This window comes from Tachypleus tridentatus, chromosome 2 (genome assembly GCF_004210375.1).
Source record: "Tachypleus tridentatus isolate NWPU-2018 chromosome 2, ASM421037v1, whole genome shotgun sequence".
Classification (NCBI taxonomy): domain Eukaryota; kingdom Metazoa; phylum Arthropoda; class Merostomata; order Xiphosura; family Limulidae; genus Tachypleus; species Tachypleus tridentatus.
The window spans coordinates 46,652,095-46,667,430 of record NC_134826.1 but is presented as its reverse complement, the minus strand read 5'-3'; the positions used below and the strand labels follow the sequence as shown (position 1 = coordinate 46,667,430).

The 15,336-nt window shown below is 34.4% G+C and overlaps 1 protein-coding gene across 8 annotated transcripts in view; it reads right to left on the bottom strand.

Moving 5' to 3' along the window:
* LOC143242764 (transforming growth factor beta receptor type 3-like) overlaps positions 1-15,262 on the bottom strand; it is a 120,608-nt gene extending 105,346 nt beyond the window's left edge. For 2 of the 8 annotated variants that reach the window (XM_076486292.1, XM_076486282.1), the window contains exon 1: positions 4,304-4,684. The gene's annotated coding sequence lies outside the window, so the exon portion shown is untranslated. Of the gene's footprint in view, positions 1-258; positions 347-3,738; positions 3,788-4,303; positions 4,685-13,364; positions 13,501-15,136 lie in introns of those variants that run through there. The other 6 variants (XM_076486265.1, XM_076486259.1, XM_076486276.1 and 3 more) reach the window with 6 other exon arrangements.
* Positions 15,263-15,336: the final 74 nt, after the last annotated feature.

The following is a 15,336-nucleotide window of genomic DNA, read 5'->3' as shown; positions in this document are numbered from 1 at the left end:
GAAATTGTTTCAGGACTGTTTTGTTAATCAAGGTAGCTAAAATCCTATTTATTGTAGCTAACCCTTATTTTTGTTGATGCACTATTTAAATTAAATTTCATTAATATTGTTTGTTTTTTTCTATTCACAAGGCACTCAGGTTACATCTAATACTAAAAACATGTTATCTTTTATACATGATCAGTTACTTCCCAAAATATTAAAGATGTGCATGTCTATATACACACAATATAACTACTACCATAACTTCCCACTTACTTCATCTTGACAAAATCTTAAGAATCTGAGCTCTTTCCTGCTTCAGTGCCGTGGCTTTTACTTGCAGCACAATGTATGAAAAAATTCACTAAAAGAAAACTGTGGCTTTAACTTGCTTCCACAATGTATGTGAAAAAATACAATAAAAAGAAAAGTGTCTTATTTGTTTCCAAAAGTTATGTAAAAAATATACACAGTGAACTTTGTTCACTTTCTAATAATTATTTCTAAGATTATACTTATTGTTACAAATACATGAGCAAATTACAGAAACCCTCTATTTTACTCAAACTCTAATGCTAACTATTCATAAGGACAACACACTACTCATACTAATGAACATGAAGCTATGTTCTTTAAAAAGCACAGTTACTGAATAACTTTCATCATACCATATTTGGATTATTTATTGGGGTTCAGTTCTCTGCAGTTGTTGTTGTTGTATGACCATAACTTGCTAACTTTTACCACCAACAAATTAATTATAGCAGGTTGCACTTAGACTATAGCTCTGTAAAAAACCCAGGTCTAGTCTAATTTCAAATTGTATATTAAAGGTGAACTTGCTGGTTTGTCACAATATTTGTTAGATGCTAATAGCCTCACGTTTAAAACTGGAACACCTCTTAATATGTTTGAGGAACTGTGCACATGAAATAAAACATAAGTGATGACAGTTTACTGTTGGTAAATCAAACTGTTTGTGCTTCAAGGACAGTTCTTTGAGTTATTTTCATTTCACAATTACATACAACAAGGAACATAGTAAAACTATCCAATAAGGTTATTTCCTTATAAATGCTATTCTCAAAACAATATAATCACTATAGCATTGTTACGTTTACCTATTATTATATGTCCCATAACACAAGTTAGCATAAAAAAGCATATGGAGAGCAGGGGACCATTTCATCTTTAAAGGCTGTCTTTATACACCCATCCTTGGGAAAAGTAAACACTTAAACCCATCCTTTACTTTTCAGGATATCATCAAATCCCCACTTAAACTCCTGTGAAGTGTTGAGTTCCACTGCTGCCAATGGCAACTCACTTCATAAGTCAATTACCCTGTTAGAAAAATAAAAGTATCTTAAATGGAGCCTGGCCTGTCTTTTCTAAATCTTAAACTTGAGTCTCCTAATCTTCAGAATATAGCACAAAAGAAAAAGTTGTGATTGTAATCTATGCCTATAAGATAACCCTTACAACTTTGGAATAATCTTAGCCCCTTCTATGAACCCCTTCAGTTAATTCAATAAGAAGATCAAAAGTGTATACAGTATTAGGTATAACTAATGATTTGTACAGATAATTAACTGATTCTGACTTATAAAACTCAGTTGGCACCAGTTCAAGAACATAGTGTTTAAACTAAGTACTTTTGTAAAGAAAAACCTAATTCTAGTTGATGGATAAAGTAAAATTCTAACCAAGTTAATTTACAATATGTTAGGCAGGTTTAAAAGAAAACAAACAATTGTCAAGTACTTTTATAAAATATTACATAGTTCAACCTGAATATTTTCTTGATCTTGTGAGGTTTACAAGGTTTATCTCTGGTCTAATTCTAGTCAAAACAGTACATTATTTTGCATTAAACATACTTCTAATCTTTCCTGCAAGATTTCAAAACTTCATTAATCTGAAGACAAGTATGAACATCATGATTAGAGCTTACATAATTCACACTGTCGTTGTTAGGTAACTACTGTTTCATTGTACATGTCCCTTAACAAAAGTACATCTGATACAGTAGTTGAAATAAGGTTATTCAAATAATTTCTTAAATCAAATGTCTACAAACACACACAAAAAAAATAAGATTAGAAAGTGGGACATAAATTACTGCAATCTTATAATTATTTTCACTTCCAAATCACTCCCTGCTAAGTATTTTGCTATGATTACTTTAAACAACTTTCTATTTTGTTCTCTTATGTTTATGTATTGAATGTAAAGTTTTTTTATAGATTCCATCTACTGTGGGTTCTGGTTGAGGCCTTCACCAAGTCCCTGAGGACACTGTGCTGTTAACTTGTGTATAGTTGGGCTATGATAATAACACAGTCCTTCTGGAAAACTATCATCAATGTGGTTGTGTTGTTCTAGGATAAAAGTAAAGTCTGGTCTCCTTCCATATTCCACAAATATACTACTACAGCTCTCATCACATCTAGCAGACAACTATTTTTAAATCAGCAATACAATTATTACAGCAATCTGACAAACACTTTAGGACAAATATCTAAACATTAGCCACACAGGTATTCTATTCAGATGTACAAACTTCAGATCCATAGTACCATACACTTTGCCTAAAACTCATTTACAGCACAAATTTTTAATTATTTTTTTGTCTTAATATCTTTACAATTTACAAGTTAATATTTCATAAATGCTTACCTTCAGTAACTAATGTAGCATCAAATACATTTTGATTTTGAGTAGTTTTTTTTTGGACAATGCCAATAAAAACTTATTGTCATGATATATTTTTAGGTTTCTTGCATTTCAACAAGTTTTAACCAATTTAAAAGAATAGAGTCACTGATATGCTGTAGGATATATCCAAACCCCATGATAAAACAATATTGATAATAATATTATAAATGAAAAGTAACATAATAAAAAGTAATGTGTAGGATCGTATTTATGAAAATACTAAAAACATACACAATCACAAAACCAAGTCAAATTTAAAGTAAACAGTGAAAATGAAAGCTTTCAACATTAAACCATCAACAAATTTATTAATGAGGGAAAATGTATGCCACAAAAAACACCTTCAGTACTTAGTAAACAAGCAAAAGTACCTCGCATCTCATTAAGAATTGTAAAAATTACCCAAAAGTTTCCTCTGGAAGGTCCTTCCTCAAAGTTCACTACATATGTTGATCTATAAATACTCTATATAGCTACAAGTATGTATAATTTTATTTCAACATAATCACTTCCCTATCAAAGTGATAGCTAATTCCCTATACTAAGTGATAGTATAAATAGCTAATTTATCTTTTCTTTGATAGTTTAACATTAAATACAAAATGTTAATACATTATACAAATAATTAAAACCCATATGCAACTTTTAAAAAACCAAAACCTAAAATAAAATGTTTGTCAAACAGTATAATCCCGCACACACAACTTTCAGTCTAAATTCTAAATCAGAATTTCAAAAAAAAAAGATACAAACTTTAAAAATGTTTAAGTGTTTAATAACATTATAGCGGCCACAAAACTTCTTCAAACCAAAATTTTGCCGAGATCTAACCAATACTTGTATTCCTTTGAAAGTTTAATTGAACTAAGAAACACTTAATTTTATACGCTTACTTTAAGATACTGTTACGGGTAAAATGAATTTGACAACAAATATTTAACAGTTAAATCACTGTTATTAATTGAATAATTAATCGATATTTTCTCTTGAATTAAGACTTACAATAATTAGAATAAATTAATCATTATTATTATATACCTCACTATAGCTTCTGTACTACTGTTAAACTGCTTATTCTGGAGTGTTCCTGTTAACAAATGTTTTAAATTGAAAACTTATCAAAAAACAACAATCTTTGCTGTGACTACAATTTCTGAAACACTTCACGCACGTAACAGAGAAATGTTACCGCAAAAATGTATTTAGTAGCCTGATATCGATAAAGGTTCCTACAGCATGCTCTAACTTTGACATTTCAGTTTTCGTAACCCTCAAAATTAAAATCATAAAAGGTACAAATATTATTAAAAAATAAACATAAAACTTACTAAAATTTAAAATATTCAATGAAATATTTTTATTATGATCATGAAATGATACAAAAAACAAGTAAAAATCTAACAAAAAGTTAAACAAAAATATTCAAAATACTTTCGTTTATCTCAGTCTTAGTCTCACGCCTTAAGGCTTGATTAAATCACCAAGAAAACAGTCATGCAGACTTCTCAACTGACATTATTACAAACTTAACAAACAACTTTGAATTTCTAATAGTATGGAGTAATGACAATGCAATAATTTTGAGTTTTGGCCAAAAAGTTACCTTGACTCCTCCGGAACTAACGTATTCGAGTTCTTCACAAGAATTGTACCAGGTCAGTTTTACAAATTACGCAAACGACAAAAGTTGCCTATCACGCAAATAGCTAAGCCTAGCGCACACTGACTTGAACTTGTTCACTCACAACTGCGAAGTATTTCACAAAGATCACTCAATAACGTCAGTCAATTTTATGATGTCACAACACACAGAAGCATAGAATAGTCTACAAAACCATTCACTTGAGGGTTTTCTCACGATTGCATTTCTAGATAGATTTTTCATAGTGAAAACATTTCAATACAAGTTAACACAACTTCCTTTCGCCACCGAACTCACGTTTTGTTATCTTTTTTTTTTTTATGGTAAACAATATTCCCCCTCGATCAATTACGTCCGTAATTCAGCCGGGAAGACACGCCATCTATCAAAAAAAATCCTAAACTTGGCCAAAAACAATAAACGTCATGTCATTTATTGTAAAGTGTCACATGATTTCTTCAAAAATAAATTGAAATTAAATTTAAAATTATAACAACATAAGGTTATATTTCAATTAAGATATCTTATATAAGTGCTACTTGATATTGTTACCACGAGTTATTTTGTCGATATTTAGCATAAAAGATAAGTGTGAATAGTTTCTGTATCTACAATCTGTTTGTATTTTGTCCCACAATATTAAATATTTAAAAAAATATGCATCACGTGAAATGTTATGAATTTCAATAAGAGATAGCTTTCAACTCTCTTCAGGAAGCTTCGTCAAAATAATCCACGAAAAGATATCTCCCGTTAAAATATTTAATGTTCTCAGATGGCGTATACAAGTATTTAATATCAAGATTTAACACCCACATTAAACAGAATGATCCTTCAAAGTATTTTGTTTATTTATTTTATTATAAACCGGCATTCTTAGTAATGAGTCACCTGAGAATGTCTTACCAGCAATCATATTTTGCAAATAAAAATATTACTTTATTAAAGAAACAAGAACCACACAGAAAAATTAATGTTTTCTTAACAAATATAGTTCTTACAACAAGCAAACATTTGAAACTTACATGTTAGTATTCGAATTATGTACAGATGTTTTTCGTTCAAAGCAATTAGCGAAAATAATTTTGTTTTATTGTGTTTATTTTTCCATTCTTCTCATAAACTATAACACCGACCATTTGTTTTAGGTTAATCGTTTGCAAATACTAATTGTATTTTACCTTTATTGCAGCTTCGAAGGATTTGTTTCTTTGGAGTTAAGCACAAAGCTACACAACTGGCTCTCTATGGTCTACCTACCATATGTATCAAAACCCAGTTTTTAGCGTTGTAAGGCGTGCGACTCGTAATCCGAGGGTCGCGGGTTCGCGCCCGCGTCGCGCTAAACATGCTCGCCCTCCCAGCCGTGGGGGTGTATAATGTGACGGTCAATCCACTATTCGTTGGTAAAGAGTAGCCCACGAGTTGGCGGTGGGTGGTGACCCTTCCCTCTAGTCTTACACTGCTATTAGGGACGGCTAGCACAGATAGCCCTCGAGTAGCTTTGTGCGAAATTCCAAAAAACAAAAAACAAACAAACAAACAGCGTTGTAATTCTGGAGATGTATCGCTGTGCCACTGAGGGTAGGGGGCTGTAACTTCTAAAGACTTTTTCAGAAAAAACAAATATAAATTACCGGAACTACCTGTTTCATACTTAATGAAGTTGTTATTACTTTATATATATATATACTTAAGTTGTGACTCTGCTAATTCATCAAAGCTAAAATATATTAAGCAACCAAAACTTAACTATATACTGAAAATATCTATATGTCAATATTTTTGTTTGTTTATTTTCTGTGTACCCCTGAATGGTTTTTGTTTACCGACAAAGCATTCGCAAATATAAATCCAAGGAGTGAAACTTAAAAAAAAAATCAATCGACATTTTAGGTTATGACTGTATTTCGTTGTCTTTGGGCCCCCACCGATACAGCGGTAAGTCTATGGATTTACAACGCTAAAATCAGGGGTTCGATTCCCCTCGATGGACTCAGCAGATAGCCTGATGTGGCTTTGCTATAAGAAAACACACACACTCGACGTCTCTGAAGGGACATACTCCTAAATAGTTTATTATTATGAAACATTCAGGCGGACGTTTTCCTATGGGATTATAAAAGTCTTGAGCATTGTCCAATATTTTGTTATTGTTTTTTTTTTTCAGTCAATATACCTCCAGCTTTTTATGGTTTATAAATATGTACATTCGTAATTTAAAATAAAAAAAACTAATTACTTGATAATTTTTTTTATACAGAGTATTCAAGATGAAACGTAATTGAATGAACGAGACATCTGCCGGTTGTAGAAACACGAGTATAGAGGATGATGTTCAGGAATTTTAGGCTTGGCATGGCCAGGTGGTTAAGGCCCTCGACTCGTAATCCAAGGGTTGCGCATTCGAATCCCCGTCACACTAAACATGCTCGCCCTTTCAGCCGTGGGGGGCGTTATAATGTGACGGTCAATCCCACTATTCATTGGTAAAAGAGTAGCCCAAGAGTTGGTGGTGGATGGTAATGACTATCTGCCTTCTCTCTGCATAAAAGTCTTTAGCAGTCTTACACTGCTAAATTAGGGACGGCTAGCACAGATAGCCCTCGTGTAGCTTTGCGCGAAATTAAAAAACAAACAAACAAACAATCAGGAAGTCTTCCGCCTGACGTTCTTAGAAATTAATTAATTACAACTTTCACTCAGTACAACGTAGAAAATGTTGTGGTTATTCATTCTTTAAATCTTATAATTAAACTAACACGAAGTTAACGTAAGCTAACCCTGATTTTTTTTATTTTAAAATGCATTATATTGAAATTAACCACAGGTGACCATTTGTATCTGCCATATTGTTAAACAAAAAAAAAAACTTACGATATGACCAGTGATACATATTTATATGTTTTTAGTTTCACTATATAAGATATTAATTTAGACTTAAAATACTGCAATATTTCAACTTTATTTTTTCACTTTTATGCAGATCGCTTTCGAATAAAGCTTAAAATTCGTCAGTGATCACGAGGAGTGCGCAAACTTTATTTACCGTGAACTTTACATTTAGTTTTAAAACCATCAATTAATTTTACTCAAAATTATTTTATTTAGAAATTTAAAGCGTGATTCTAACAGTTCGCTAAAGGCTGTTTTAACATTAGTTAATTTTCATAGTATCAGTTACAGGGGCGTAGATTTTTTATACCCGATGGGGGGGATGATTTTTGCAACCACTTATGTGGACTGTTCATTTTGCAAATTGGTAATCTCTGATTACGTGTGGCCTGGCATGGCCAAGCGCGTAAGGCGTGCGACTCGTAATCCGAGGTCGCGGGTTCGCTTGCGTCGCGCTAAACATGCTCGCCCTCCCAGCCGTGGGGGTGTATAATGTTACGGTCAATCCCACTATTCGTTGGTAAAAGAGTAGCCCAAGAGTTGGCGGTGGGTGGTGATGACTAGCTGCCTTCCCCCTAGTCTTACACTGCTAAATTAGGGACGGCTAGCACAGATAGCCCTCGAGTAGCTTTGTGCGAAATTCCAAACAAACCAAACTGATTACGTGAACCTGAGAGCTGTAAACATGCAGTCACAGAGTAATATTGTTGCCATGATACTTGCATGTATAATTAGGCCTACTGACTGATACTTACGAACTATCGCTTAGATCGAAAAGCTTAGATTAGAAGCACGCCGAGATGTACATTTAGGCTACTGAAAAAGCCTACATCTAGGCCTAATTATGTAATTCGATTGGTAAGAACATGAGAATCACAAAAACAAACACACAATTTGTAGGCCTGTGATGCAATAAAACAATTAAACAGACCAAACTGTAAGGGGGGATGATTGTATGCACCATACCCCCCACCTAAAATGAAGGAGGGATGTATCCCCCATCCCCCCCAGGATCTACGCCCCTGATCAGTTACGGAACTGAGACTTGGAGAAAATGGTTTACATCTAAAATTAATATATAAAACTAAAGTTATCGGATCTTCAAGCTTTCTTTTAAATTATTGTTAGTTTTTGCATTTTTTCTTTCTGTCAGCGATGCATTTTATTTTGTCCATTTTTATTGTTTTATTCACGTGTCCGTAAATTGCTGCACCGCGAAGCATCTAAAGTACAGGGTGTTCGGAAAGTCACTGTGCACGTATACACTTATTAACAGACATGTTTCAATATAGAATACAGGAGGTAAATATGAATGATAATTATAAACAATATTGAAAGTGACCCCTGTTGGCATCAATACAGGCCTGGATCCTTCTTATTTTGTTTATAAACCCCGCTATCAGTTGCTGGCTTGAAATAAACTAAATAAAATATGATACAAAACTGCAGTGACTTTCTGAACACCCTGTACAAGTCTTTTGCCAGACCATAATTAACTTCACTCAAATCAGACTTTTATCACATTTCTCTGCGTTCACGCCTCTTTCTTTCGATACACAACACATTCTATTCATAATTTACTATTTTCGCTTTTCCCAGATTCCTGCTATGGAAAATTAACTCCTATTTAAGCGCAAAAAACAACCCTAACTCAAAATAAAACGATCATAAACGACGCTCAGTTTACTATAGCTACATGGGTATTGGTTAATTTTGTAATCAGTTAACATGTGTATGTAGATATAATTTTGTAGCCATGCTTACCTTTAATTTAGTGACACTTTTATGTTTGTAGCCAACTGTGATTTGTTTGGTTTGTTTTGAATTTCGTGCAAAGCTACACGAGGACTATGTGGGCTAGCTGTCCTTAATTTACCAGTGTAAAACTAGGGGGAAGGCAGTTAGTCATCCCCACCACCGCCAACTCTTGGGCTGCTCTTTTACCAATGAATAGTAGGATTAACCAGCACATTATAACGCCCCCACGGCTGAAAGGGCGGGCATGTTTGGTGTGATGGGAATTGCGAGACAAATCTCAAGTCGTTAGCTATCAGTGAAAATGATAAAAAAGTAAATCAGTTTAAATGACACGCCCCCAAGTAGCTAAACGTGTTTGCTTGGTTAGAAGTAAGCCCACAGCTATACAATGGATCATCTGTGTTCTGCCTACCACGGATATCGAAACCCAGGTTCTGGCGGTGTGAGTCCGAAGACATATCGTTGTGCCATTGGGGGGCAAGTAGTAAGTCTGGAGGTTTATAGCGTAAAAAAAACAACAACAAACGATTTTCGATATAATGGTGGGCACAGCACAAACAGCCCATTGTGTAACTTTCTGCTTAAACAACAAATAAACAAATATAAACGACGCTGGGTTTACCATAACTGAAAGACGAGTGATTCATTTCTTGGTCAGTATATACATGTAGATATATTCTTTTTAGCAACAAAAACTTTAATTTAGCGATACACTTTGTACTGAGCTGTCATTGAAAGTGTTTTTCAAATAAACAAAAAAAAATCATAAACTTATCCAGCCCGACAGTTTAATCAATTGCAGAAAGTTTAAAATTATAACGACAACAATAAAAAATATTCTAGGAATAAAATTTGACAATAATTCTTTAATTACCTAGATTTAAATATTTAATATTAAGTAAAGTAATTTTAAAGGTACAAATGTTATATCATTAACATTTCTACTCAGAGTTCATTAGAGTGTTTGTTAGCGGTTACAGAATATTTGTTTTAATATGTTTGTTTGTTTTAAATTTCGCACAAAGCTACTCGAGGGCTATTTGTGCTAGCCGTCCCTAATTTAGCAGTGTAAGACTAACGGGAAGGCAGCTAGTCATCACCACCCACCGCCAACTTTTGGGTTACTCTTTTACCAACGAATAGTGGGATTGACCGTCACATTATAACGGCCCCACTGCTGAAAGGGCGAGCATGTTTGGCGCGACGGGGATGCAAACCCGCGACGTTTAGGTTACGAGTCGCACGCCTTAACACGCTTGGCCATGTCGGACCGAATTTAATATGTTATCAAGTCACAACTCATTACACTGTGCCATGCTTTGATAGCATATATATATATATATGTGTGTGTGTGTGTGTGTGTGTGTGTGTGTATGCTTATATATAACCAAAAACAAGCTAAAAGAAAGGTAAAGAATAAGAAAAGCTGCAGAATTGGAAAGGATCCCACGGTACAAGGTATAATGTGGGATATAGAATGTACCTTAGGTTTTGGAGGTGACTGTGAAAATAGCACCCACGTTGCGGTGGGGATACACCGTCTATCAGTCTTAACTTCCGTTTGCCAGTCTCACATGAAGAATAATTAAATAGTAAAATAATCAAAGGAATACAAATAGAAATTAGGAGACCGAAATGTGGGTGCTCAAGCACACAACGTCTCACATCTATATCATCCATCACTGTCTGCAGACAAATGTGAGAAGGTGACTGCTCTCCAAAGTAAAGAAAATAAAGAAAAAATAAAAAATTAAATGAAAATAAAAATGAGGTACTACCATTTGAGGGTAAGTAGGTTAATAAGTTTACGTATATATAAAGTTCATAACAACCGTTTAGAGTATCAAATGATTTTTATGAAATGGTTTTTTATTATGAATTCTGCGCAAACCTACTCAAAGGCTATATGAGCTATCCATCCTTATCTTGACGGTAATATAAGAAGGTTTGTTTGTTTTGAATTTCGCACAAAGCTACTCAAGGGCTATCTCTGCTAGCTGTCCCTAATTTAGCAGTGTAAGAATGGAGGGAAGGCAGCTAGTCATCACCACCCACCGCCAACTCTTGGTCTACTTTTTTACCAACGAATAGTGGGATTGACTGTCACATTATAACGCACCCAAGGCTGAAAGGGCGAGCATTTTTGGCGCGACGAGGATGCGAACCCGCGACCCTCACATTACGAGTCGCACGCCTTAACACGCTTGGCCATGCCGGTCCCAATATAGGAAGGTAGCTAGTAATGTTCAGCCACCACCAATTATTAAGTCAGTCTTTTAACAACAAATAATGGGATTGACCGTCATATTACAAAGTTTCCACAGCTGACAGGACAAGCATATTCAGTAGCAGGAATTGAGTCTCCGATCGCCAGACCAGTACCACATAATACACCTCAGAATCAGTTGTGAGTTTTCTAAATATTCTTTTTATTTATTTCTAGTCGTGTATTTAACATTGATGCAGTCGGAGTAACGCACTGATGGGCCTTTAAAGTAGTGAATTTCAGTACCTGTGGCTGATCAGTACGGACGGGGCAACCAAGAAAATTGCACAATGTTCCTCAACGTTTTATAAAAAGCGTTCCAGTTGATTTGTCCAAACGTTTTATACATTTTTTTGTTTTTAAATTTCGCGCAAAGACACACAAGGGCTATCTGCGCTATCCGTCCCTAATTTAGCAGTGTAAGACTAGAGTGAAGGCAGCTAATCATCACCACCCACCGCCAACTCTTGGGCTACTCTTTTACCAACCAGTAGTGGGGTTGACCGCCACTTATACCGCCCAAGGCTGAAAGGGCAAGAATGTTTGGTGCAACATGAATTCGAACCCGTGATCTTCATATTGCGAGTCGAGCGCCTTAACTACTTGGACATGCCGGGCCATTTGGTAAGTGTACGTTAGAGAACAATGTTTCAAATTCTCTGAAGGATAAAGGGTCAAGTTCATTACTTTGGGCCCGTCATGGCCAGGTGGGTTATGGTGTTCGACTCGTAATCTGAGAGGGGATTCGCATCAAACATTCTCGCCCTTTTAGCCGTGAGGGCGTTATAAAGTGACGGTCAATCCCACTATTCGTTGGTAAATATGTGGCCCAAGAGTTGGCGGTGGATGGTGATGATTAGCTGCATTTTCTCTAGTCTTACACTGCTAAATTAGGGACGGATAGCGTGGATAGCCCTCGTGTGTCTTTGCGCGAAATTTAAAATAAACCAAACTTACGTAGGGGAAAGACGAAGCGGGTGGGGTAGTGATGTATATGAAGCTGGGTTGAGTAATATATTTCTTGTTTTTTACGTGTATTCTTTATTTATTTTATAAAAGTAACTAAAATGTAAAAAAGGGGAACTTATTAGGTTATATGAGGAAATATCTGAAAAACAATAATAATAATTATTATTATTCACGAAATATACTCGCGAGCAGATCGTGCGTTGCCCAATTGGATACGCGTAACTTAAGCTGCGCATTCGCGGAATGATTTACAACTTCTATGGTGGGATTATTAACTAAACATAGTTCAAAGGGCAATGAAACAATAAGATTAAGTAAAAAAAAGATGTATATTGTTACAAGTTATTGTAATTCTGATGGTTACTTTGTGGTTACGAAGTTGGTCACAGGATGGAGCTTGTAGCAAAAAGGTTCATTTTTCCAACTGTGTGCTGCTTTATCTTATTACGGGCTCCCTATTACATGCCATTTTAGGAACAATTATAATTTCATTCGATAATCCACTGTTACTGTAGACATTTATTACATCATCTATAGAATCTTATCTTCATTAGAAAATAATTCGAGTTTTTATTTTTACTTCATTTAACTTTAGTATACTCAACTGGGAAAATTTGTAATGAAAATTCAGATCCAATAGGGCCCGGCATAGCCAAGCGTGTTAAGGCGTGCGACTCGTAATCTGAGGGTCGCGGGTTCGCATCCCCGTCGCGCCAAACATGCTTACCCTCCCAGCCGTGGGGGCGTTATAATGGTACGGTCAATCCCACTATTCGTTGGTAAAAGAGTAGCCCAAGAGTTGGCGGTGGGTGGTGATGACTAGCTGCCTTCCCTCTAGTCTTACACTGCTAAATTAGGGACGACTAGCACAGATAGCCCTCGATTAGCTTTGTGCGAAATTCCAAAACAAACAAACAACCAGATCCAATATTATACATCTTGATTTACTATATTTAATTATCATGTGAGGTTTATCTGTCATAAAAAACAATACGGGTGGGTGGTGATGACTAGTTGTCTTCCCTCTTACACTGCTAAATTAGGGACGGCTAGTGCAGATAGTCCTCGTGTAGCTTTGCTCAAAATTAAAAAAAAAAAAACAAAACAATCTAATAGGAAGAATTAGTTACTTACATGAGTCCTTATCAATAAATCTGGGATTGTACTGTACATAGGCTCCGCCTTTACTCTGGATCATCGACTAATTCCAATATGACATATTCATGCCTTAGTGTTATCCATTTGTGCAAATCAGTAATAGTTGGAAAATCTAAATGAAGCGTTTCGATTATACAACATAACGAAGATAACACATTTTATGTCATTGGATGGCGGAATATAGAAAAGTTCAAAAAACAAGTACTCAACATTTATAAAATCAATGTTTTCTATATCTAGATCAATAAAATATTTATAATGACATATTTCTAATTTAGATATGTTGGAAGTCTTTATTCTTTCTTTTTTATATCACATAAAGCATTCCCGTTAATTAAACGACAGAACAAAAATTATTACATATTACGTCGTCAGATGGCAGTAAAAATGTGCCAAAACTATTACTCAACATTTATAAAGTTAATATTTTACATATCAAGTTTAACCTCACATTTGAAATTTTTTACAATACAAAATCCAAAATATTTCTTGCACGAAACGTCAGATTATTTTAATTACCAAACTTCTTAATATCCTACTCTTTACTTTATAGAATTTCCTCTCAGTTAATAGAGATTCGTTGAAGTAATTTATTTTTAAAGTTGTTGATCATACAATTAAACTTCGTAATACTTATGTTAAAACAAATATTTAAAAAAAACTATGCTATTAAGGCAGAGTTTGATTTTTGTGATGGAATATACTAACAAATTAGTAATGTAATCGTAGAAAAATATGAGCTGACTTGAGATTAGAATTTACCAATTCGTTTTTTCCATATGTTTTCTTCCATCGTTGATTGAAGTGCATTTTTGTTACTTTCAGTTTTTTGTACGTCAGTGATGTCGTTCTGCACTTAATAATTTTTTATAAACCCTGTGTATGTTTCTAATAGTTTTTGTAAATCTTGTCTTTAATCAGATTTTTTATTCTTCTTTAAATGTTACAATTCTTTCTCTTAATTTCTCTTAAAATGCCATATCTTATCTCTTGATATGTATTTTAATTTTCTATAAAGTTCTTTTTGTTTTTCTAATTTTTGTTTCTTCTATCTTAAACTTCTTTAAATTTTACGTGTCATCCTTCTAGATCTTTTAATTTTCTCTGTTGTTCTATAAGAACTTTTAAAAGTTATATATATTCGTTTTCCTGATCTTTTACTTTTCTCTGTTGTTCTATAAGAACTTTTAAAAGTCATATATATTTGTTTTCTGATCTTTTAATTTTGCCTCTTTCTTTTTAAGAAAAAAATATGTTCGTAATTTTTTAATTTTAATTCTTTAAATTTTCTATAAATTTCTTCTTGTTTTTTTAATTTTTGACTCTTTTATTTTAGTCTACTTTAAATTTTTTATAAATGTTTTCTAAATTTCTGTCTCCTCCATGTTATTCTTCTAATTTTATGTGTTGTTATACCTGATATGTTTATTATTATTATTATTTTACATATCCCCGTCACACCCGTGGCTTTGGTTTGGTTTGTTTCGAATTTCGCGCAAAGCTACGCGAGGGCTATCTGCACTAGCCGTCCCTAAATCAGCAGTGTAAGACTAAAGAAAGGCAGCTAGTCATCACCACCCACCGCTAACACTTGGGATACTCTTTTACCAATGAATAGTGGGATTGACAGTAACATTATAACGCCTAAGTTAGTTTTAGCACAAAGCCACACCCTGTACTACCTGTACGTCTAACCACAGAGCTACACAGTGGGTCATCTTTGCTGCGCCCAATACGAGTATTAATACCTGTTTTTAGCGGCGTGGTGTCTCAGACATACCAATGAGCCATTGTGTGGCTCACTGCGAGGAATCGAACCACGGATTTAGTGTTGTAAGTCTGCAAACTTTCCGCTGATCCACCGGAGGACGAGTGAAAGGTACTTCACATTTTCTATTGATGTAGTACAAAAACATTATCTCTCATTTTATATCTATTCATTCATATA